The following is a 26,351-nucleotide window of genomic DNA, read 5'->3' as shown; positions in this document are numbered from 1 at the left end:
TAAATTGATACACAATAACCTGGGATTATAATTGTTTGACACATGTGATGTATTCAATCAGAAGGTTATCTACTAGAGAATTATTATGCTAGTAAATAATATAATCAGGACATGGTCTGGGATCTACAATATGAAATAATCTAATTTAATCATCAGCTACTATCTAACTGATATAATCTTCAATGGAGGATTGTCCATATAACCATCATTTCCACATCCCCTCGTGGTATATGATGGAACAAGGAGGTTGTAGATGCTTATGATTATATTAAATTCATATAAAAATACAGTTGGAATAGGTCTAAGTTATTTACCAGAAAATGAACCAAAAACTTTCTTCCCATGGCTCCTCTGTTGTTTATTTTTCCATAGTTGATACAATGGTGTGTTAGTTAGGTAATCCATGATAGAGCTGTCCTGTTAGGATCTGCTATTGTATGGAAAATAACTCATGGCCAGGACACAATGTTTTATGGCTTCTTCAAATATATTCTCTTTTCAAGACCATAGAATATAGTCGTTATCTCCAGGGTTAGTCAACAACGGCTTACCACTTTTCAACAACAAACAATGGAAACTATAAACCGGAGTCTTTTATTGAGTTTCTAGTGAAGGCCATGAATTGAACTTTGTCTCTGGGGTCATGCAGTTCATAATTCTTCACATGCAATATGAAAAATATGCCTATTTCTTACCATAGTTCTGACAACCCCCTACCCTGATCATTGGTATTTTTAGATATTTATTGCTGGGTGGACTATATATAATCTCTGTGCGCCAGTATCTCCTTTCTCCATTAGCAGATACACAGGATCTCCATCTTCCATAATAACAGAACGGCGATCTACCTTGTTTATATTGGCGGACAACTGTTCTGCCTCTCTCAGGAACGATTGCCGGGTACCAACGGACACCGCATCCACCGGACCCACTGATTGGCTCCTGCTGTGTCCAGGGGAAGCTGGGCGCCGGCGGCTCATGTGCACGCCACAAACCCAAAAAAGCAGATGATGTACAGGTACGTGATTCTGTGCAGAACGGCTGCCCTACCGCAGTACATGGATGTGGGGTAGTCAGAGAAAAAAGTCTCCCTGATAAAGAGACTATGACCTGGTGGATTGCATGCAGAACTCCTGGGCCCAGCTGAGGACATTTAGGACCTCCTGTGCCCAGCTGAGGACATTTAGGGCCTCCTGTGCCCAGCTGAGGACATTTAGGGCCTCCTGTGCCCAGCTGAGGACATTTAGGGCCTCCTTTGCCCAGCTGAGGACAATTAGGACCTCCTGTGCCAAGCTGAGGACATTTACGGCCTCCTGTGCCCAGCTGAGGACATTTACGGCCTCCTGTGCCCAGCTGAGGACATTTAGGGCCTCCAATGCCCAGCTGAGGACAATTAGGACCTCCTGTACCAAGCTGAGGACATTTAGGGCCTCCTGTGCCCAGCTGAGGACATTTAGGGCCTCCTGTGCCCAGCTAAGGACATTTAGGACCTCCTGTGCCCAGCTGAGGATATTTAGGGCCTCCTGTGCCCAGCTGAGAACATTTAAGGCCTTAAGATTGAAGATGTGGTGGATGTCTCCTTTTGGTTTGGGATCTGTGATAAGAGTAGAACTCCTGGAAATGCAGATGACATACAGGTACGTGATTCTGCACCGAACGGCCGCCCTGCCGCAGTACATGTACATGAACATGAAAACTGAGCCTCTAATATAAGTGATAATTCTTTGCCGTTTAAAAACGTACATAAGGAGTGAAATATTTCCCGCACTCTGAACATGAAACAGGACGCTCGCCCGTATGAACTTTCTGGTTTCTACTAAATAAACCTTTGCTTGGAAAACATTTCCCGCACTCATAACGTTAAAAAGGGTGCTCACCTGGGTGTAAGTAGGTGTTCTTTCTTAGTGAAACATTTCCCACACTCTGCACATGAATAGAGACACTCGCCTCTATGAACTTTCTGGTGTCTAACAGGTAAACATTTGAGCGCAAAACAATTCCCGCACTCTGAACATGAATAGGGAGGCTCACCTATTTGTATTCTCTAAAGGCTAAGAAGGTTTCCTTTACTATTAAAACATTTCCCACACTCTGAACATGAATAAGGAGGCTCAACTGTATGGATTCTCTGATGGCTAAGAAGGGTTCCTTTATTATTAAAACATTTCCCGCACTTTGAACATTAACAGGGAAGCTCCCCCCTGTGGATTCTCTGATGGCGAAGAAGGCTTCCTTTACGATTAAAACATTTCCCGCACTCTGAACATGAATAAGGAAGCTCACCTGTGTGTATTCTCTGATGCAAAAGAAGAGTTCCTTTCTCAATGAAACATTTCCCGCACTCTGAACATGAATAGGGACGCTCATCTGTGTGTTTTCTCTGATGTTTAAGAAGGCTTACTTTATGATTAAAACATTTCCTGCACTCTGAACATGAATAGGGACGCTCTACTGTGTGTATTCTCTGATGCCTAAGAAGGTTTCTTTTATCATTAAAACTTTTCCTGCACTCTGAACATGAATAGGGATGCACACCTGTGTGTATTCTCTGATGGGTAAGAAGGTGTCCTTTACGAATAAAACATTTCCCGCACTCTGAACAAGAATAGGAACGCTCACCTGTGTGTATTCTCTGATGGCTAAGAAGGTTTCTTTTATTATTAAAACATTTCCCACACTCGGAACATGAATAGGGATGCTCTACTGTGTGTATTCTCTGATGACTAAGAAGGTTTTCTTTACGAATAAAACATTTCCCGCACTCTAAACATGAATATGGAAGCTCACCTGTGTGTATTCTCTGATGGCTAAGAAGACTTCCTTTCTGAGTGAAACATTTCCCGCACTCTAAACATGAATAGGGAAGGTCACCTGTGTGTGTTCTTTGATGCCTAAGAAGGTTTCTTTTCTGTGTAAAACATTTCCCGCACTCTGAACATGAATAGGGAAGGTCACCTGTGTGTATTCTCTGATGGCTAAGGAGGTTTCTTTTCTGTTTAAAACATTTCCCGCACTCTGAACATGAATATGGAAGCTCCCCTGTGTGTATTATCTGATGGCTAAGAAGGTTTCCTTTTTGACTAAAACATTTCCCGCACTCTGAACATGAATATGGAAGCTCCCCTGTGTGTATTCTCTGATGGGTGAGAAGACTTCCTTTTTGATTAAAACATTTCCCGCACTCAGAACATGAATAGGGACGCTCCCCTGTGTGAATTCTCTGGTGTTGAAGAAGGTATCTTTTCTGTTTAAAACATTTCCCGCACTCTGAACATGACAATGAATTCTCTCCTGTATGGTATAAAGAAGATTCCCTGAGATGAGATGGTTTCCCGCACCCGCCGGCACTGTCAGATATTAGAGGACTATGTGAAGTATCAGGAGATTCCAATGATCTCCTCCAATGGCGAGGTCTGTCATGTATATTATGAGGAACGGGATTTACTTCTGGAGAAGATGCCATGTCATTATCTTCTGTAGTCACATCTTCCTCCGATGTCCTTCTATTCCCACCACAGAGTCCGTCTGTCAGAAGACAAGAAAAATTACCAAGAGTTTTCCACACTCATATACACTGCTCAACACTTTATAATCAGAGTATAGCATCAAGTCAGGGAAACTCCTGGGATATTCATCTGCTCAGTCAAGTAGCAGAGGGGGTTGTTACCAACAGGTACACTAGATGGGCAACAATGAGACGACCTCCAAAACAGGAATGGAGGCCACTGACATTTTCCCTACTCATCTTTTCTGAGTGTTTTTTTCTTTTAAATCAGAAAAAGTTTTATTATAAAGAAAGAAAAGTCCATTCCATTCGGTACACAATATTTCCGCTTTGTACAGTCATAGACACAGCGATCGTAACCTTCATATATAGTCACTCCTGCATGTTTCCATTCGCCGACTCCACTGACTCCACCCACTCCCCCAATATCTCCTTGGCCTGCCCCTTATCCCGTTCCCTCCTATTTATTCATTCCTAGGAATCATCCTACAGGAGTTAGGGAGAGTGGGATGAAGTGTAAAGTTCAAAGTGGTGGTTGCCAGCGGCAACGGATGGACTTTTGTTGGGACTGTAATCTGTTCTCTCAAGAAATGTGCAGGAGAGTTAGAGAAGGAGGGTTGCATCACGCTGTACAAAAGGACTGCGTCTGCTTAACAGTGAATGGTGCAAGTGCGGAAGGAGAAAATGATGGCCCAGGGCACGTGGATCGGTGTGACGGGGGCCATGTTTTTGCCAGTGCTATACAGAAAAATGTTGACCGTGCAACTAATGACAGCTGGAAACTTTTCCAGGACAGTATGGGAAGAGTTGTCGGTACAAATGCTATGAAGAGGAATGTCGGCCATCCAATGTCTGACAGCGGGACAATTCTCCTAAATAGCAAAGGGGGGTCAGTTGGCCTGGAGAGATGGAGGTGCAACTGAGGCCCAGGTACAGACAAGGATGGCGGATGCGTGCGGATTGAAGACCACGATCTGCTTTACAGTGACTTTCATGCTGGCTGAGCTGAGTTGGAGCGGCAATGAAAAGGTTACTGTACCGCGCTGGAAAGCGTGCGCTGAGAGATCTGACTAGCAAGAGGAGCCACCGCCAAAGAATCAGCTAATCTGGAGTTGTGGGCGGAGACACGCACAGACAATCTGGAAAGAGGAAGGGGGTCTATAAATTACTTCCGCCTTCGGGTGGGGCTGAGAGGGAGACACGTGTGTGGAGAAGCAAGATGGCAAATGCCGGAGTGAACCGGAGCGCGGAGGCTATCCCACGTGTTGGCGGAGATCTTGCAGAGCAGACCAGAATGTCGACATCGACCCTGTGGGACACTGGGGTGCGATTGGTGCCCGATGGAAGACTGGCGTTGTGTACCAGAGCAGGCATGGAACACTTGGGCCTGGTAGGTCGTCAATGCCTGAATGTTACTATACGGATGCAAGGGTGGGGCCAGTGCGGGCACTGTGGCAATCTGCTGAAGCGGGCGGAGAAGAGTGAAGGACAGCCCAGGAGACTGAATGGGACATGGGAGACCGGGGTCACTCGTGCTCTGTTGGCCTCTGAATCGGGACTCTTCGTGGGCAGAGGAAGAGGAGTGCTCAGGGTGCTGATGGAACTGGGCTCAGTAACATCTGCCAGTGCTACAGAGTGCCACACGAGAGAAACCTGTACTTCCGAGGCTGTGTGCATGCAGGTAGTGAGGGCCGGGGAATGGCCACCTGATGTACAGAAGACTGCAGTGGCAGACACCAGGTCTGCTCCAACAAAGGCAAAGGGGAGTTGATGGCCTGCGGTGACCAGGGCTGTGAGTCTGAGCAGCGAGGAAGAGGCCGGGGTCATTTATGTGGGGTCTCCTATTATCCAGCATCGCTACGGATCCTTGGAGGAGGGGATCGATGTCTGGAAATCAGAGGAAGAAACTGAGTGGGACTGGGGGTCGAATGAATGGAGCAGTTTGGCCAATCCAAGTGTTCCTGATGAGGAGACTAGAAATTCTGTAATACGTGGACAGTGTGCTAAGAATCTGGGGTTCTGTGAGGCCTACTCTAACCGGGTCCCAGATCTATCCCCTCCTCGGTCCTATGCCCGGGCTCAGGAACAAAATGAGGCCTATGCGTCTCTCATCATTAAGGAGGAGACCCTGTATTCCCCACCTGGGAGAGGCTACAGACAAACCCTCCCCAGGTTCTCCAGACTACAACGGCTGATATAGAGGAAGGTGGCCTTAGAATATGGATATGACTTTCCTTATGCTCCAAGGGAGATTGAGGAAAGGAGAGAGTCTTGGTGTGACGAAGCTGTGTGGGACTTCCTTTATATCCCAAAACACCACCGCAACCAGTCAAAGCCGGAGTTATGGAAAACCTTCCAATCTGTAAAGGCTAATTGGAACTTTGGGAATGCTACCTATATAGACCGAGTGGAGGTTCACTGCCCAGATGGATCTGGTCAGGCATGGTCCATCCGTGTAAAAGACTCAGAGGGGAAAGTTGTGCGAATCCCACATCCTGACTACTATTGCTAAGGACACAGGATGCTGAGTTTAGTGAGGCTGGCTAGCCTGAGTTTGCTTACTTGCTTACAGAAGAAGAGGGGCGGAGAGCCCGAATTTAAAGTGTACAGTGATGTTTCAAGTTTCACCTTTGTTGCTAGGGCCCAAGCCCTAATTTCCAATACCCCTTTCCCTTCTATCCTTGCAAAAGGGATTGGGAAATCTACAAATTACTAGTGCTGAGTGGTTCCACTAAAGAGGGCCAACCCTCCAACTTAAAAGAAGAAGAGACCCTTACTAAAAGAGGACACTAGTGATACTATAACTGTGCTAAAAGGAGATCCTTTGGGCCATTGGGCCAGGATCATGTACCACCTCAAGATAAAAGGACAATCTGTGAAGTAGTTAGGTCATCGGGCTGAAGAGGAGAATTCTTTGCAAAGAGACTCTTTTACAAAGATGCCTTGTGAAGGTACTATTGGGCCAATGGGCCAGTCATGGAACTTTGTTGGGTTGCTACCCAAGAAGAACGGGTAGTGGCCTGAGGTCTCTTCGGTGGGGGGTGCCCTAGTGCCAGGGGCCCCTGAATAGACTGTTAACACCCACAAGTCTGACAGGCTGCTCAGGCTCCAGCAAATATCTTGTCCTTAAGAAGACATGTAGCCTCGGTGCTACAGGTGTGAGGGACACTGTGACCATCAGTCGGATGGACTCCACATGTCTTCGAGAACTTGTGGGCATGGCTGAAATGGAAGAAGAGTCAGTGCCCAGGTGCTAAAGGGACGGTGTCTGTTTCAGTCACTCATTGTGGCTAGAAGGTAGATAGTTAGCTTGACAGGGTTTGGTTGTCACCTGTACAGGAGTGGAGCTGAATGCCTAGTCAAGCCTACCGGAAGTGATATCTGCCAGGATGTGTAGCTAGGGATCTTGGGTGAGAAGGTCGCCTCTGATCACTACATTAGGTAGAATGTTATTAATATGCAAATGTTGAAAGTGTTAACCTTTAATTTTTCCTCTGCAGGCTTGCACGGGATGTCCAGGTCTGGCTAGGCCCTCCATTTGTGAAAAGTGAATGTTATAGTTAGCTAGTTAGTCAGGTTGACATGTTACCCACTCAAGCAGAGTTTTGTTTGGTGGGGGGGGGGGGGGGGGTGCATTAAGTTGTTTTGTGAATATTTGTACAGCATATCTATATTTTTCTAAGTAATTTATTATATGTAGATTTGTTATTTCCCTTTTCCCCCTTTTCCAGGTTTGTGGGATACTCCATTTATTTTTGTAGGGGGCGGCTGCCCCAGAGCCAGTGAGGACATGGCTTGTTTGGTGGGGGGTGGATGTAGCACCCTCCTAGTCAGGTGCTAGAGATTGAGTAAAGTTTTTGGCTCTGTCTGCCTATCAGAGGAGCAGCAGGTAAATTCTATATTGCACTCTGCCTATCGGGGAGCAGGATCTGTGAGTTAGGTCTGCTCAGTGTGCCCAGTGTGTGATTCATCTGGTCTAAGGGAGTGTCCCCAGCTGATCCAATGGGGAGGCACATTGGTTGCTGGAGTAAACCTGGCCAATAACACACAGGCTTTTGATACAGCCCCAAGGATTGGCACAGATAGGTTGTCTCTGTGAATTGTGGGGCAGGGTATAAAAAGCCAGGGGCACATGAGGTAGAGGTCTTTTGGTGGGAAGCAAAGTCCCAGAAGGAGGGTGGCGGCTGCCTCCTCTTCTGCAGCAGTGGGTAATGGTCACAGGCAGTCAGCCTGGTGAACCAGTGGAAAGGAGCTGAACCCAGAGGTCCAGGAGAGCTGACTGGAGGAGTCAGGGCACTGCGAGAATCTGGAAAAACTGTATCGTGAGTACAGAGGATCTTGCAAAGGGGTCTGCCCAGGAAGGGGACAACTCCAGAGTTTATAGTCAGTAGATGGGTGTCAGCTAGTACAGAGAAAGGGGGTACTAGGGGAGTACCCTGAGGAGAAACACAGATAGGAACACTTACCTCAGCTTCAAGTGGCAGGATGAAGTAGCGGCCTTGCCCCATTCTCAAGCTAGAAGTCCTCTGAATTGTGAATAGTTCAACAGTTGGAGTATCCCACTCATTCCTTCTCCCATCCCAATATGAAATAAAACCACAAAAACAACTACCCCTAGACTGATCATTGACTGAGCCAAGAACATAAAGTGTTAAGATTTCTGCAAGTTCTGCAAGCAGTTGCTACAGGTAACACAAGGGAATCCTTAAAGTGTGAAAATTCAGCAGTCCTCTAGGGGGCAGTGCTACACCTTATATACCTTTCATTTATTCAAGAAGGCTGCCGGGCCAGGGGCCCGTCCCTTGGCTCTTTCCAACCACAACCCCACATAGGATCACGCTCATTCATCCGGCTCCTTGCTGGTGAGCGTCTTAGCATTTTTTTTTGCCATCTCTTAGTAAATTGAGGCCTCTCTCTGTGGGATTCCCCCTTCTCTTTCACTCTCTCATATTCTTTGCTTTCCTGACTTTCCTTTCTTCCCCTCTCATGCCAACTTTGCCTCCTCTCTTTTTATCTCCATTCTCTTCATACCTCCCCCGCTACTTACCCTCCCCTCTATTGGGGGAGATTTTAATATCCTTCTGATTCCTTCGGAGGATACATCTCTGGGATCCTCCTCTGTCCCCCCTGGCGTCCGCAAACGTATTGCAAAGTCCCTCCATAGTGCACAATTGATAGATGTTTGGCACCTGATCCATCCCGGAGAACGAGACTATTCTTTCTATTCCTCACCAACTACACTCTCGTATAGACTATTTCTTGATGTCACATTGTCAATTGCACGCGATCCATGACTCTTTAATAGGCTCTATTACATGGTCTGACCATGACCCTGTTATACTTTCTTACACACTAACAGACTTTCGATGGTCCAGAACCCAGATGTGGAGACTAAATGAAAGCCTACTCCAAGATGAGACTGTTTTGACAGATGTTACTAAAGAATTAGACCATTTCTTTCAGACTAACACCATTGCAGATACTGACCCTGGAATCATTTGGGGGGCACACAAGGCTGTGATTTGTGGGGTGCTCATTAAGCATGGCACCTGGATCAAAAAACAGTGTAGAGCACAACTAGACTCCTTACCCCAAGCTTTGCATGCGATGGAGTCTCATCACAAACATGCTCTGTCACTCTTCTCTCCTCAGAGGTAGAACTTATGACTCTACGTAGGCAAATTAATGACCTTTACTTTACAAAGCTAAGGCAGCCATGCAAATTTGTCATAAAATGTCATACGAGTCGGGAAATAAGTGTGGCAGACTATTGGCTAGATCCCTCCAAGAAGAAACCTATTATCTCCCGCACAGGTCAAAAAGCCACGTTGAATAAAAAACCCCCCCAGCTAAAAGGGATAATATAGCGCTTGCTAGTATGATGCAAATAAGGTAAAAAAATAAATTAAAAGACTAAAAGCATAAATAGCTAAAATATATGCCCTTAAAATGCACAGTAAGACAATATAAATAAATAAATATCAAATTAAGTAAATAAGTGTAATAATAGTGCCAAGTAAAGTCCAAAATAGTTCATAAGTGACTGTGTGACAAATAGTCCAAGAAAAGTGCCAGGAAAAAGTGCCAGCGCTTGGTGCTGGATCCTCCAATATTCCAGGAAATCCAATCACAAAGGTGACTTTCAAAAGAGAAATAAGATGTAAACTCACCAGATATGGTGGGTCTCAAATGTCATACGACAAAGAGACCAGTAGTGCTTTATGACCATCCAGGTCACAGAAATGGTAACTGCTGGGCTCAGGTCCCCCTAGACCGGGATTCTCCACGGTGAATGGATCGGGTCCCCGAGGTCCTCCAATTTGGATTAGGGAGAAGTGAAAAGAGACTCCGGATGGTGCAGTACCATTAAAAGTATTTTTTATTTAGGTATAGAAGGCAAAACATGGATAAAAACTGCTAGCTGTCCACCGGTAACTGTCTGTAGCGCGGAGAGCAGTTTGCGTTCCAGGCTCGACTTCCGGGTTGACGGCGTGCGTTCCACCTGACGCGCATTTCGTCAGAGCGTATGACGTCTTCAGAGGTGGAGACGTACACTCGTATGGGGACTTATATGAGGTAAGACACCGCCCTCCACTCCTCCTTCTCCGGAAGCTCGTGTCTATAGCGTCCCCCGTCGCTCGGCAACATGGGGACGTGGAGACACATCTGAACCTTCGTGGCGGAAGTGGATGGCTGTATACCCGCTTCTAAATAATGTATACATTATATTTAATTACAAATATCATTACATTAAAAGTATATCCTACAAGGTACAATCCAATAGTTTACAAGCTATTTATACATTAAATACCTCTAAATACTAAAATGCTGCAGTTTATACAAATATCTCCTCTATAAATAAATTATGTGGGTCATAAAACACTATATATAGGATTCCATAAAATTATAGGATTTCATAAAAATATATTAGCCACTGGAGGAGAGATTGTGTACACTAATCATAACGCACTAGTGCCTTTAAAGTGCTAAAATGCAATGATTGGAAAAAAAAAAAAAAGTATGTGCCAAAAATTATTAATTATAAGTTTATGAGTGATGAGCTAATTAGTGCAATAATGTGCTAAAAGAATAATTAGGTTTTCCAAATGGAGAAAAGTGGACAAAATCATAAAAGTTCATGAAAAAAGGATTGTTCCACAAAAAGTGAAAATTAGATATAATACATTATATATTCGATTTACGATGGATCTCCATGGGAGTGAAAAAATATTAGTAATAATATTAAATTAATGTGCTAAAATGGTGCTGTATTATGAAGGTGCTGAAGTGCATAGTGAACGATATATCAAAAAAATTATGTGTAGATATTACTACTACATTTAACCACTTAAGCCCCGGAAGATTTTACCCCCATTCCGACCAGGGGGTATTTTGCGATTCGGCACTGCGTGACTTTAACGGACAATTGCGCGGTCGTGCGACGCTGTACCTAAACGAATTTGGCGTCCTTTTTTTCCCACAAACAGAGCTTTCTTTTGGTGGTATTTGATCCCCAGTGCGTTTTTTGATCACGCGCTATAAACAAAAAAAAGCGTCAATTTTGCAAAAATAACATTATTTTTCACATTTTTTTTATATGAAATTCCCCCCAAAAAAAATGTAAAAATCAAAATTTTTTAACATTTTCGGCCAATTTGTTTTATGCTACCTATGTTTGGTAAAAAAAAAAAAAAAAAAAAAAAAAAAAAAAAAAAAAAATCGCAAAAAGCGTATTTTGATTGGTTTGCGCAAAAGTTATCGCGTTTACTAACAAAGGGAAAGATTTTTGTCATTTTTGTTGTTTTTTTTTTTAACGCGTAATGGCGGCGATCTGCGATTTTTTTTTGCGGTACTGCGACATTGGGGCGGACAGATCGGACCCTTGACTGACATTTTTGACACTTTTGGGGTTACCAGTGACATTTCTACAGTAATCAGTGCTATATATATGCACTGTTACTGTAAAAATACACTGGTAGTGAAGGGGTTAACTTTATTTGGGAGGGAGGGGCTGTGTGTGTCCCTAGGGGCGTGCTTTCTACTGTGATTGGCTGTGGCTTCAGCTGTAAGGACACTGATCAACGGCTCTACATAGTAGATCCATGTGATCAGTGTCTTTGCAGCGAGGAGAATGACAGGCAGCTTGTTTACACAAGCTGCCTGACATTCTCCCTCTCCCCCGCCGATCGCCGAGTGGCCGGCGGACATCGGGTCCGCTGGTCACACGCGCGGGGGGGGGGGGTCCGTGACCACGCGGGAGCGCGCCTCCGGGGGCGCGCGCTCGCTCCCTAGACCCTCACAAGCAAGCAACGTAGCCCTACGTTAGTTTGCCTGTGAGGGGCTGACCGCCGACGTAGATAGTCGTGCGGCGGTCGGCAAGTGGTTAAAGTGTGATACGTGAAAAGTGCATATATAGGACAAATAAAGGTCCCAATGTGCATATGCAATGGGTAAATCTATAGGTGAAAGGGCCATATACGTTAAAATAATACATTAAATTTATAAATATATTATTATAGTTTTTATACAATAATATATTTATAAATTTAATGTATTATTTTAACGTATATGGCAGGGGCGGACTGATAACCTATGGGGCCCCTGGGCAATATGAGATCATGGGGCCCCCCTGTGTCCATGTCCATGAGTACACATGTTGCAGCAGGAGTTAAACCCCCTGTTGCTTTTGGTGGGTTATCGTGACCCATTCAAGTGAATGAGGCCCACTCAGCAAACACCCTGCAACCATGTGCAATGCACATAGTTTCAGCATGCTAGTGTGTGATTCAAGGAGTTGAAGCAGGTGATGAGGAGGCAATACAACGCCTTCTCATTGCCTACTTTAACCCTTTTTTTTTTTTGCTGTACTGCACAAGGTTGCACAGCCTTTGCAATGCAGCCCCATTCACTTGAATGAGTTATGCTTGGCAGGTGCTACATCTGCCAAGCGTGACAGGACATATAATTCCTGATGCGGATGCAACATGTGTACACCCCTGGCCCTTGCAGTTAAAGGGGGTGTGGTGGGGGTGAGTAAATACAGGGCTCAATTCTGAGGTTTTCCTGCCCCCAAACTGCAAATTTAAACAGGCCCTTGCTGTCCTGAACAACCTATCCCAGTTGGTGTTTAGGGGACCCCTTGAAAGAGGACAGAGAGGGACCCCTGAGATAAAGACAGAGAGTGACCCTTGGAATAATGACAGAGAGTAGCCCCTGGGATAAGAACAGAGAGGGACCCCTGGGATAAGGACAGAGAGGGGCCCCAGGGATGAGAGCAGAGAGGGTCCTGGAATGAGAACAGAGAGAGGGTCCTAATATGAGAGCAGAGAGGGGGTCCAGGGATGAGAGCAGAGAGGGGGTCCTGAGATGAGAGCAGAGAGGGGGTCCTGAGATGAGAACAGAGAGGGGGTCCTGAGATGAGAACAGAGAGGGGGTCCTGAGATGAGAACAGAGAGGGGGTCCTGAGATGAGAACAGAGAGGGGGTCCTGAGATGAGAACAGAGAGGGGACACTGGAATGAGAGCTGAGAGAGACCCCTGGGATGAGAGCAGAGAGGGGGCCTTGGGATGAGAGCTGAGAGAGACCCCTGGGATGAGAGCAGAGAGGGGGTCCTGGGATGAGAGCATCGAGGGGGCCCTGGGATGAGAGCTGAGAGAGACCCCTGGGATGAGAGCAGAGAGAGACCCCTGGGATGAGAGCAGAGAGAGACCCCTGGGATGAGAGCAGAGAGAGACCCCTGGGATGAGAGCAGAGAGGGGGTCCTGGGATGAGAGCAGAGAGGGGGCCATGGGATGAGAGCAGAGAGGGGGTCCTGGGATGAGAGCAGAGAGGGGGGTCCTGGGATGAGAGCAGAGAGGGGGGTCCTGGGATGAGAGCAGAGAGGGGGGTCCTGGGATGAGAGCAGAGAGGGGGTCCTGGGATGAGAGCTGAGAGAGACCCCTGGGATGAGAGCAGAGAGGGGGTCCTGGGATGAGAGCAGAGAGGGGGCCATGGGATGAGAGCAGAGAGGGGGTCCTGGGATGAGAGCAGAGAGGGGGCCATGGCATGAGAGCAGAGAGGGGGCCATGGGATGAGAGCAGAGAGGGGGCCATGGGATGAGAGCAGAGAGGGGGCCCTGGGATGAGAGCAGAGAGGGGGTCCTGGGATGAGAGCAGAGAGGGGGTCCTGGGATGAGAACAGAGGGGGGGTCCTGAGATGAGAGCAGAGAGGGGACACTGGAATGAGAGCTGAGAGAGACCCCTGGGATGAGAGCAGAGAGGGGGCCTTGGGATGAGAGCTGAGAGAGACCCCTGGGATGAGAGCAGAGAGGGGGTCCTGGGATGAGAGCATCGAGGGGGCCCTGGGATGAGAGCTGAGAGAGACCCCTGGGATGAGAGCAGAGAGGGGGTCCTGGGATGAGAGCAGAGAGGGGGTCCTGGGATGAGAGCAGAGAGGGGGTCCTGGGATGAGAGCATCGAGGGGGCCCTGGGATGAGAGCTGAGAGAGACCCCTGGGATGAGAGCAGAGAGGGGGTCCTGGGATGAGAGCAGAGAGGGGGTCCTGGGATGAGAGCAGAGAGGGGGTCCTGGGATGAGAGCAGAGAGGGGGTCCTGGGATGAGAGCAGAGAGGGGGTCCTGGGATGAGAGCAGAGAGGGGGTCCTGGGATGAGAGCAGAGGGGGGGGTCCTGGGATGAGAGCAGAGAGGGGGGGTCCTGGGATGAGAGCAGAGAGGGGGGGTCCTGGGATGAGAGCAGAGAGGGGGGGTCCTGGGATGAGAGCAGAGAGGGGGTCCTGGGATGAGAGCAGAGAGGGGGTCCTGGGATGAGAGCAGAGAGGGGGTCCTGGGATGAGAGCAGAGAGGGGGCCATGGGATGAGAGCAGAGAGGGGGCCATGGGATGAGAGCAGAGAGGGGGCCATGGGATGAGAGCAGAGAGGGGGCCATGGGATGAGAGCAGAGAGGGGGCCCTGGGATGAGAGCAGAGAGGGGGCCCTGGGATGAGAGCAGAGAGGGGGCCCTGGGATGAGAGCAGAGAGGGGGTCCTGGGATGAGAGCAGAGAGGGGGTCCTGGGATGAGGAGAGAGGGGGTCCTGGGATGAGGAGATACGGGTCCTGGGATGAAGAGATACGGGTCCTGGGATGAGGAGAGAGGGGGTCCTGGGATGAGGAGAGAGGGGGCCCTGGGATGAGGAGAGAGGGGGTCCTGGGATGAGAGCGGAGAGAGGGGGTCCTGGGATGAGGAGAGAGGGGGTCCTGGGATGAGGAGATACGGGTCCTGGGATGAGGAGATACGGGTCCTGGGATGAGGAGATACGGGTCCTGGGATGAGGAGAGCGGGGGTCCTGGGATGAGGAGAGAGGGGTCCTGGGATGAGGAGAGAGGGGTCCTGGGATGAGGAGAGAGGGGTCCTGGGATGAGGAGAGAGGGGGTCCTGGGATGAGGAGAGAGGGGTCCTGGGATGAGGAGAGAGGGGTCCTGGGATGAGGAGAGAGGGGGCCCTGGGATGAGGAGAGAGGGGGTCCTGGGATGAGGAGAGAGGGGGCCCTGGGATGAGGAGAGAGGGGGTCCTGGGATGAGGAGAGAGGGGGTCCTGGGATGAGGAGAGAGGGGGTCCTGGGATGAGGAGAGAGGGGTCCTGGGATGAGGAGAGAGGGGGTCCTGGGATGAGGAGAGAGGGGGCCCTGGGATGAGGAGAGAGGGGGTCCTGGGATGAGGAGAGAGGGGGTCCTGGGATGAGGAGAGAGGGGGTCCTGGGATGAGGAGAGAGGGGGTCCTGGGATGAGGAGAGAGGGGTCCTGGGATGAGGAGAGAGGGGGTCCTGGGATGAGGAGAGAGGGGTCCTGGGATGAGGAGAGAGGGGGTCCTGGGATGAGGAGAGAGGGGTCCTGGGATGAGGAGAGAGGGGGCCCTGGGATGAGGAGAGAGGGGGTCCTGGGATGAGGAGAGAGGGGGTCCTGGGATGAGGAGAGGGGGGGTCCTGGGATGAGGAGAGAGGGGGCCCTGGGATGAGGAGAGAGGGGGCCCTGGGATGAGGAGAGGGGGGGTCCTGGGATGAGGAGAGAGGGGGCCCTGGGATGAGGAGAGAGGGGGTCCTGGGATGAGGAGAGAGGGGTCCTGGGATGAGGAGAGAGGGGTCCTGGGATGAGGAGAGAGGGGGTCCTGGGATGAGGAGAGAGGGGTCCTGGGATGAGGAGAGAGGGGTCCTGGGATGAGGAGAGAGGGGGCGCTGGGATGAGGAGAGAGGGGGTCCTGGGATGAGGAGAGAGGGGGTCCTGGGATGAGGAGAGAGGGGGTCCTGGGATGAGGAGAGAGGGGGTCCTGGGATGAGGAGAGAGGGGTCCTGGGATGAGGAGAGAGGGGTCCTGGGATGAGGAGAGAGGGGGTCCTGGGATGAGGAGAGAGGGTTCCTGGGATGAGGAGAGAGGGGGTCCTGGGATGAGGAGAGAGGGGGTCCTGGGATGAGGAGAGAGGGGTCCTGGGATGAGGAGAGAGGGGGTCCTGGGATGAGGAGAGAGGGGTCCTGGGATGAGGAGAGAGGGGTCCTGGGATGAGGAGAGAGGGGGCCCTGGGATGAGGAGAGAGGGGGTCCTGGGATGAGGAGAGAGGGGGCCCTGGGATGAGGAGAGAGGGGGTCCTGGGATGAGGAGAGAGGGGGCCCTGGGATGAGGAGAGAGGGGGTCCTGGGATGAGGAGAGAGGGGTCCTGGGATGAGGAGAGAGGGGGTCCTGGGATGAGGAGAGAGGGGGCCCTGGGATGAGGAGAGAGGGGGTCCTGGGATGAGGAGAGAGGGGGTCCTGGGATGAGGAGAGAGGGGGTCCTGGGATGAGGAGAGAGGGGGTCCTGGGATGAGGAGAGAGGGGTCCTGGGATGAGGAGAGAGGGGGTCCTGGGATGAGGAGAGAGGGGGTCCTGGGATGAGGAGAGAGGGGCCCTGGGATGAGGAGAGGGGGGGTCCTGGGATGAGGAGAGAGGGGGCCCTGGGATGAGGAGAGAGGGGGTCCTGGGATGAGGAGAGAGGGGGTCCTGGGATGAGGAGAGAGGGGTCCTGGGATGAGGAGAGAGGGGTCCTGGGATGAGGAGAGAGGGGGTCCTGGGATGAGGAGAGAGGGGTCCTGGGATGAGGAGAGAGGGGGCCCTGGGATGAGGAGAGAGGGGGTCCTGGGATGAGGAGAGAGGGGGCCCTGGGATGAGGAGAGAGGGGGTCCTGGGATGAGGAGAGAGGGGTCCTGGGATGAGGAGAGAGGGGGTCCTGGGATGAGGAGAGAGGGGGCCCTGGGATGAGGAGAGAGGGGGCCCTGGGATGAGGAGAGAGGGGGTCCTGGGATGAGGAGAGAGGGGGTCCTGGGATGAGGAGAGAGGGGGTCCTGGGATGAGGAGAGAGGGGGTCCTGGGATGAGGAGAGAGGGGTCCTGGGATGAGGAGAGAGGGGTCCTGGGATGAGGAGAGAGGGGGTCCTGGGATGAGGAGAGAGGGTTCCTGGGATGAGGAGAGAGGGGGTCCTGGGATGAGGAGAGAGGGGGTCCTGGGATGAGGAGAGGGGGGGGTCCTGGGATGAGGAGAGAGGGGGCCCTGGGATGAGGAGAGAGGGGGCCCTGGGATGAGGAGAGGGGGGGTCCTGGGATGAGGAGAGAGGGGGCCCTGGGATGAGGAGAGAGGGGGTCCTGGGATGAGGAGAGGGGGGGTCCTGGGATGAGGAGAGAGGGGGCCCTGGGATGAGGAGAGAGGGGGTCCTGGGATGAGGAGAGGGGGGGTCCTGGGATGAGGAGAGGGGGGGTCCTGGGATGAGGAGAGAGGGGGTCCTGGGATGAGGAGAGAGGGGGTCCTGGGATGAGGAGAGAGGGGGCCCTGGGATGAGGAGAGAGGGGGTCCTGGGATGAGGAGAGAGGGGTCCTGGGATGAGGAGAGAGGGGGTCCTGGGATGAGGAGAGAGGGGGCCCTGGGATGAGGAGAGAGGGGGTCCTGGGATGAGGAGAGAGGGGGTCCTGGGATGAGGAGAGAGGGGGTCCTGGGATGAGGAGAGAGGGGTCCTGGGATGAGGAGAGAGGGGGTCCTGGGATGAGGAGAGAGGGGCCCTGGGATGAGGAGAGGGGGGGTCCTGGGATGAGGAGAGAGGGGGCCCTGGGATGAGGAGAGAGGGGGTCCTGGGATGAGGAGAGAGGGGGTCCTGGGATGAGGAGAGAGGGGTCCTGGGATGAGGAGAGAGGGGTCCTGGGATGAGGAGAGAGGGGGTCCTGGGATGAGGAGAGAGGGGTCCTGGGATGAGGAGAGAGGGGTCCTGGGATGAGGAGAGAGGGGGCCCTGGGATGAGGAGAGAGGGGGTCCTGGGATGAGGAGAGAGGGGGCCCTGGGATGAGGAGAGAGGGGGTCCTGGGATGAGGAGAGAGGGGTCCTGGGATGAGGAGAGAGGGGGTCCTGGGATGAGGAGAGAGGGGGCCCTGGGATGAGGAGAGAGGGGGCCCTGGGATGAGGAGAGAGGGGGTCCTGGGATGAGGAGAGAGGGGGTCCTGGGATGAGGAGAGAGGGGGTCCTGGGATGAGGAGAGAGGGGGTCCTGGGATGAGGAGAGAGGGGTCCTGGGATGAGGAGAGAGGGGTCCTGGGATGAGGAGAGAGGGGGTCCTGGGATGAGGAGAGAGGGTTCCTGGGATGAGGAGAGAGGGGGTCCTGGGATGAGGAGAGAGGGGGTCCTGGGATGAGGAGAGGGGGGGGTCCTGGGATGAGGAGAGAGGGGGCCCTGGGATGAGGAGAGAGGGGGCCCTGGGATGAGGAGAGGGGGGGTCCTGGGATGAGGAGAGAGGGGGCCCTGGGATGAGGAGAGAGGGGGTCCTGGGATGAGGAGAGGGGGGGTCCTGGGATGAGGAGAGAGGGGGCCCTGGGATGAGGAGAGAGGGGGTCCTGGGATGAGGAGAGGGGGGGTCCTGGGATGAGGAGAGGGGGGGTCCTGGGATGAGGAGAGAGGGGGTCTTGGGATGAGGAGAGAGGGGGCCCTGGGATGAGGAGAGAGGGGTCCTGGGATGAGGAGAGAGGGGGTCCTGGGATGACAGCAGAGAGGGGTCCTGGGATGAGGAGAGAGGGGGTCCTGGGATGACAGCAGAGAGGGGTCCTGGGATGAGGAGAGGGGGGGTCCTGGGATGAGGAGAGAGGGGGTCCTGGGATGAGGAGAGGGGGGGTCCTGGGATGAGGAGATAGGGGGTCCTGGGATGAGGAGATAGGGGGTCCTGGGATGAGGAGAGAGGGGGTCCTGGGATGAGGAGAGGGGGGGTCCTGGGATGAGGAGATAGGGGGTCCTGGGATGAGGAGAGAGGGGTCCTGGGATGAGGAGAGAGGGGTCCTGGGATGAGGAGATAGGGGGTCCTGGGATGAGGAGATAGGGGGTCCTGGGATGAGGAGAGAGGGGTCCTGGGATGAGGAGAGAGGGGGTCCTGGGATGAGTGGCAATCTGCACCTCTTTGATTTGGGGAGAAGGGGCGGTAAGAGAACATGTGCTGGGGGGTGCATTTGGAGGGGAGAGGTCAGAGTTGAAATCCCCTCACACCACCTCCTCACCTTCTAGCACAAGTCATCCCCCCTCCAAAAGCATCCCCCTAGCATATGCCCCTGCCCCCATCACTTCTCCATATGTGCATCCTTGTTATCTGTCCCCCTTCCGTATCCTTAAACTATGTACAGTACATACCTCAGATAATCAGTGCAGCTCTTGAAGTTAATGTCCCTCCTCCCGGGCTACTCCTCCTCCTCCTGTCTGTGTACTTCAGAGCCGTGGAGGAGGATCCTTGGTGAGCTCTGTGTACTGTGCAGGCATCAGTTGGGGGAGAGATGCAAGTGTCAGCTGCTGCAGAGGGACGATCGCTGCGTGAGGGAGCCCAGGCACCCTCAAAGAGATGCAGGGAAGGTGTCCTGAGTGCCCACGCTAGTGTGTCTCTGTCAGGCCAGTTACCGGAGCTCAGTGCTGGAACTTGTTCTGGCACTGGGCTCCGGGATCATCACAGATGCTTTGGAAGGTAGGTGCCAGGAGCCTTTCATGGGGCCCCCTACTAGCCCCGGGCCCTCGGGCAGTGCCCGAGTGCCCTAATGGTCAGTCCGCCCCTGGTATATGGCCCTTTCACCTATAGATTTACCCATTGCTTATACACATTTGGACCTTTATTTGTCCTATATATGCACTTTTCACGTATCACACTTTAAATGTAGTAGTAATATCTACACATCATTTTTTTGATATATATCGTTCACTATGCACTTCATCACCTTCATAATACAGCACCATTTTAGCACATTAATTTAATATTATTACTAGTGTTGAGCGAACACGGACTGTATTATTCGTGTTCGTACCGAATAATTGGATTTTTTGTACCCGAACACGGACACGGACACTTTACTGTATGTTCGGGTAAAAATCCGTGTTCGGTCGTTTTATTTCCGGGTTTTGCATGCTTTGGCGCTCTTTTCATGGCGGGCTTTCAACAGCCAATCAACAATCGTTTAACTGGTGTGCCTTAAGCCATCCCAGCCATGCCTGCAAATGTCTCAGTAGCTGTGATTGGCCGTCTGAAGCATGTGACCAAGTCTTTATAAGTTCGAGGCAGCCGCAGCGGCGTCATTATGCTGCTTAGATTCAGGGACAGAGCACACATCAACGTGCTGGCTGCTGATTAGGGAAAGATAGGCAGGAAAAAAACATTTGTGTCCGGATAGAATTGAGGGACAGGTCGGAGTGTTTAGGCAGGGCGAGTTGTAGGCATTTTAGGGATAGAGTCTGCTGAATTATAGGGTCAGTGTCTTCTACAAACTACAATCGATATTGCTGTGTGGGGGGTGGGGTGAATCTGCACTCAATCCTGATCTACGATCTCTTCTCAATCCTGTTAGGGACAGAGTCTGCTGAATTTTAGGGAAACTGTGTTCTACAAACTACAATCGATATTGCTGTGTGGTGTGGGATTGGAGATAGGCAGGTGTCAGTGATCCACATCCATTTTTCTGTGTGTGAGCTGCAGTGAACACAATCTTTTTGGGCTGCAGTGAACACAATCTTTTTGGGCTGCAGTGAACACAATCTTTTTGGGGTGCAGTGAACACAATCTTTTTGGGCTGCAGTGAACACAATCTTTTTGGGCTGCAGTGAACACAATCTTTTTGGGGTGCAGTGAACAAAATCTTTTTGGGGTGCAGTGAACACAATCCTTTTTGGTGTGCAGTGAACAACATCCTTTTTGGGGTGCAGTGAACACAATCTTTTTGGGGTGCAGTGAACAAAATCCTTTGTGGGGTGCAGTGAACACAATCTTTTTGGGGTGCAGTGAACACAATCTTTTTGGGGTGCAGTGAACAACATCCTTTTTGGGGTGCAGTGAACAAAATCCTTTTTGGGGTGCAGTGAACAAAATCATTTTTGGGGTGCAGTGAACACAATCTTTTTGGGGTGCAGTGAACACAATCTTTGTGGGGTGCAGTGAACACAATCTTTTTGGGGTGGAGTGAACAACATCCTTTTTGGGGTGCAGTGAACAACATCCTTTTTGGGGTGCAGTGAACACAATCTTTTTGGGGTGCAGTGAACACAATCTTTGTGGGGTACAGTGAACAGAATCTTTGTGGGGTGCAGTGAACACAATCTTTGGGGGGTACAGTGAACACAATCTTTGTGAGGTGCAGTGAACACAATCTTTGTGGGGTGCAGTGAACACAATCATTGTGGGGTGCAGTGAACTCAATCTTTGTGGGGTACAGTGAACACAATCTCATACTGAAGGTTTGAGGGTGCTGCCTGTTCCATACTCCCCCTACTCCTCATCTAGCCTTTTAGGGGTACAAACAATAGTAATTGGGGCCTAGTGTGGTTGTGTACGTGTGATATACATACACTTTTTTGGGATCATATTTTCTATTCCGCTATTTAATCAAAAACCTTTGGGGATCAGTTAAATTGGGGGATAGTCTGTGTTGGTACGTGTGAGAGAGATCCACCTTTCCAAGTTGTTGGGGTTCATCTCATACTTCTGAAGGTTTGAGGGTGCTGCCTGTTCCATACTCCCCCTACTCCTAGCCTTTTAGGGGTACAAACAATAGTAATTGGGGCCTAGTGTGGTTGTGTACGTGTGATATACATACACTTTTTTGGGATCATATTTTCTATTCCGCTATTTAATCAAAAACCTTTGGGGATCAGTTAAATTGGGGGATAGTCTGTGTTGGTACGTGTGAGAGAGATCCACCTTTCCAAGTTGTTGGGGTTCATCTCATACTTCTGAAGGTTTGAGGGTGCTGCCTGTTCCATACTCCCCCTACTCCTAGCCTTTTAGGGGTACAAACAATAGTAATTGGGGCCTAGTGTGGTTGTGTACGTGTGATATACATACACTTTTTTGGGATCATATTTTCTATTCCGCTATTTAATCAAAAACCTTTGGGGATCAGTTAAATTGGGGGATAGTCTGTGTTGGTACGTGTGAGAGAGATCCACCTTTCCAAGTTGTTGAGGTTCATCTCATACTTCTGAAGGTTTGAGGGTGCTGCCTGTTCCATACTCCCCCTACTCCTAGCCTTTTAGGGGTACAAACAATAGTAATTGGGGCCTAGTGTGGTTGTGTACGTGTGATATACATACACTTTTTTGGGATCATATTTTCTATTCCGCTATTTAATCAAAAACCTTTGGGGATCAGTTAAATTGGGGGATAGTCTGTGTTGGTACGTGTGAGAGAGATCCACCTTTCCAAGTTGTTGGGGTTCATCTCATACTTCTGAAGGTTTGAGGGTGCTGCCTGTTCCATACTCCCCCTACTCCTAGCCTTTTAGGGGTACAAACAATAGTAATTGGGGCCTAGTGTGGTTGTGTACGTGTGATATACATACACTTTTTTGGGATCATATTTTCTATTCCGCTATTTAATCAAAAACCTTTGGGGATCAGTTAAATTGGGGGATAGTCTGTGTTGGTACGTGTGAGAGAGATCCACCTTTCCAAGTTGTTGAGGTTCATCTCATACTTCTGAAGGTTTGAGGGTGCTGCCTGTTCCATACTCCCCCTACTCCTAGCCTTTTAGGGGTACAAACAATAGTAATTGGGGCCTAGTGTGGTTGTGTACGTGTGATATACATACACTTTTTTGGGATCATATTTTCTATTCCGCTATTTAATCAAAAACCTTTGGGGATCAGTTAAATTGGGGGATAGTCTGTGTTGGTACGTGTGAGAGAGATCCACCTTTCCAAGTTGTTGGGGTTCATCTCATACTTCTGAAGGTTTGAGGGTGCTGCCTGTTCCATACTCCCCCTACTCCTAGCCTTTTAGGGGTACAAACAATAGTAATTGGGGCCTAGTGTGGTTGTGTACGTGTGATATACATACACTTTTTTGGGATCATATTTTCTATTCCGCTATTTAATCAAAAACCTTTGGGGATCAGTTAAATTGGGGGATAGTCTGTGTTGGTACGTGTGAGAGAGATCCACCTTTCCAAGTTGTTGAGGTTCATCTCATACTTCTGAAGGTTTGAGGGTGCTGCCTGTTCCATACTCCCCCTACTCCTAGCCTTTTAGGGGTACAAACAATAGTAATTGGGGCCTAGTGTGGTTGTGTACGTGTGATATACATACACTTTTTTGGGATCATATTTTCTATTCCGCTATTTAATCAAAAACCTTTGGGGATCAGTTAAATTGGGGGATAGTCTGTGTTGGTACGTGTGAGAGAGATCCACCTTTCCAAGTTGTTGGGGTTCATCTCATACTTCTGAAGGTTTGAGGGTGCTGCCTGTTCCATACTCCCCCTACTCCTAGCCTTTTAGGGGTACAAACAATAGTAATTGGGGCCTAGTGTGGTTGTGTACGTGTGATATACATACACTTTTTTGGGATCATATTTTCTATTCCGCTATTTAATCAAAAACCTTTGGGGATCAGTTAAATTGGGGGATAGTCTGTGTTGGTACGTGTGAGAGAGATCCACCTTTCCAAGTTGTTGAGCTTCATCTCATACTTCTGAAGGTTTGAGGGTGCTGCCTGTTCCATACTCCCCCTACTCCTAGCCTTTTAGGGGTACAAACAATAGTAATTGGGGCCTAGTGTGGTTGTGTACGTGTGATATACATACACTTTTTTGGGATCATATTTTCTATTCCGCTATTTAATCAAAAACCTTTGGGGATCAGTTAAATTGGGGGATAGTCTGTGTTGGTACGTGTGAGAGAGATCCACCTTTCCAAGTTGTTGGGGTTCATCTCATACTTCTGAAGGTTTGAGGGTGCTGCCTGTTCCATACTCCCCCTACTCCTAGCCTTTTAGGGGTACAAACAATAGTAATTGGGGCCTAGTGTGGTTGTGTACGTGTGATATACATACACTTTTTTGGGATCATATTTTCTATTCCGCTATTTAATCAAAAACCTTTGGGGATCAGTTAAATTGGGGGATAGTCTGTGTTGGTACGTGTGAGAGAGATCCACCTTTCCAAGTTGTTGGGGTTCATCTCATACTTCTGAAGGTTTGAGGGTGCTGCCTGTTCCATACCCCCCCTACTCCTCATCTAGCCTTTTAGGGGTACAAACAATAGTAATTGGGGCCTAGTGTGGTTGTGTACGTGCGAGATACATACACTTTTTTTGATCATATTTCCTATTCCGCTATTCAATAAAAACCTTTGAGGATCAATTGAATTGCGGGATAGTCTGTGTCGGTACGTGTGAGAGAGATCCACCTTTCCAAGTTGTTGGGGTTCATCTCATACTTCTGAAGGTTTGAGGGTGCTGCCTGTTCCATACCCCCCCTACTCCTCATCTAGCCTTTTAGGGGTACAAACAATAGTAATTGGGGCCTAGTGTGGTTGTGTACGTGCGAGATACATACACTTTTTTTGATCATATTTCCTATTCCGCTATTCAATAAAAACCTTTGAGGATCAATTGAATTGCGGGATAGTCTGTGTCGGTACGTGTGAGAGAGATCCACCTTTCCAAGTTGTTGGGGTTCATCTCATACTTCTGAAGGTTTGAGGGTGCTGCCTGTTCCATACCCCCCCTACTCCTCATCTAGCCTTTTAGGGGTACAAACAATAGTAATTGGGGCCTAGTGTGGTTGTGTACGTGCGAGATACATACACTTTTTTTGATCATATTTCCTATTCCGCTATTCAATAAAAACCTTTGAGGATCAATTGAATTGCGGGATAGTCTGTGTCGGTACGTGTGAGAGAGATCCACCTTTCCAAGTTGTTGGGGTTCATCTCATACTTCTGAAGGTTTGAGGGTGCTGCCTGTTCCATACCCCCCCTACTCCTCATCTAGCCTTTTAGGGGTACAAACAATAGTAATTGGGGCCTAGTGTGGTTGTGTACGTGCGAGATACATACACTTTTTTTGATCATATTTCCTATTCCGCTATTCAATAAAAACCTTTGAGGATCAATTGAATTGCGGGATAGTCTGTGTCGGTACGTGTGAGAGAGATCCACCTTTCCAAGTTGTTGGGGTTCATCTCATACTTCTGAAGGTTTGAGGGTGCTGCCTGTTCCATACCCCCCCTACTCCTCATCTAGCCTTTTAGGGGTACAAACAATAGTAATTGGGGCCTAGTGTGGTTGTGTACGTGCGAGATACATACACTTTTTTTGATCATATTTCCTATTCCGCTATTCAATAAAAACCTTTGAGGATCAATTGAATTGCGGGATAGTCTGTGTCGGTACGTGTGAGAGAGATCCACCTTTCCAAGTTGTTGGGGTTCATCTCATACTTCTGAAGGTTTGAGGGTGCTGCCTGTTCCATACCCCCCCTACTCCTCATCTAGCCTTTTAGGGGTACAAACAATAGTAATTGGGGCCTAGTGTGGTTGTGTACGTGCGAGATACATACACTTTTTTTGATCATATTTCCTATTCCGCTATTCAATAAAAACCTTTGAGGATCAATTGAATTGCGGGATAGTCTGTGTCGGTACGTGTGAGAGAGATCCACCTTTCCAAGTTGTTGGGGTTCATCTCATACTTCTGAAGGTTTGAGGGTGCTGCCTGTTCCATACTCCCCCTACTCCTCATCTAGCCTTTTAGGGGTACAAACAATAGTAATTGGGGCCTAGTGTGGTTGTGTACGTGTGATATACATACACTTTTTTTGGATCATATTTTCTATTCCGCTATTCAATAAAAACCTTTCTAGGGCAAGATCTTAAATTACAGAAATATGAGGAGACCGTCAAATAAGGGCCGTGGCCTGGGTCGTGGTGCTGCTGGTAGAGCTCCTGTTGCAAGGAGAGGACATGGTCGATCTGTGCCAGCTACACGCACAAGTGAAACACCTTCCTCAAGTGTGAGTAGGCGACAGAACCTGCATCAGTATTTGGTAGGGCATCAAACGCCCCTAGAAGTGATGAGGCCAGAACAAGTTGAGGCGATAGTAGATTGGTTTGCTGCTGACAGTGCCTCCAGTTCCTTCACATTGTCTCCCACCCAGTCTACTGCAGAAAGGTCAGAGTTGGCACCTGCAGCCAATGTCCAACCGTCTTTCACCTCACCCCCTTGCAAATCAGGCCAGCAGTCTGAGCCCCAAGCCATACAGCAGTCTCTTATTCTTTTTGAGGACTCTGTCAGCAGGGTTTCCCAGGGCCATCCACCTAGCCCTGCCCCAGAAGTGGAAGAGATTGAGTGCAGCGATGCCCAACCACTTATTTCTCAAGATGAGTACATGCAAGGATCATCGCAGCACGTCTCCGATGATGACGAAACGCAGGTGCCAACTGCTGCGGCGTTCAGCATTGTGGAGACCGACAAGGAGGGCAGGGGTGAAGACTGGGTGGAAGATGATGTGGAGGACGATGAGGTCCTCGACCCCACATGGAATGAACGTCATGCAGGTGAACTGAGTAGTTTGGA

General features: G+C 49.8%; 1 protein-coding gene and 1 pseudogene across 2 annotated transcripts in view; one reads left to right on the top strand and one right to left on the bottom strand.

Moving 5' to 3' along the window:
• Nucleotides 1-26,351, top strand: part of LOC309550278 (uncharacterized protein) — a gene marked incomplete at its 5' end in the record, with an annotated part of 397,814 nt that overhangs the window by 159,588 nt on the left and 211,875 nt on the right. The gene's annotated exons all lie outside the window — the stretch shown is intronic.
• Nucleotides 2,045-26,351, bottom strand: part of LOC309549945 — a 215,401-nt pseudogene continuing 191,094 nt past the window's right edge. The window contains exon 9 of the transcript in view: nucleotides 2,045-3,271. The product of the transcript in view is annotated as an uncharacterized misc_RNA (transcript). The remainder of the gene's footprint in view (nucleotides 3,272-26,351) is intronic.

Source organism: Pelophylax lessonae (assembly GCF_965119305.1).
Source record: "Pelophylax lessonae genome assembly, chromosome: 3".
Lineage (NCBI taxonomy): Eukaryota > Metazoa > Chordata > Amphibia > Anura > Ranidae > Pelophylax > Pelophylax lessonae.
Note: the sequence above shows the minus strand (reverse complement) of the source record. Positions and strands in the feature narration are given on the sequence as shown.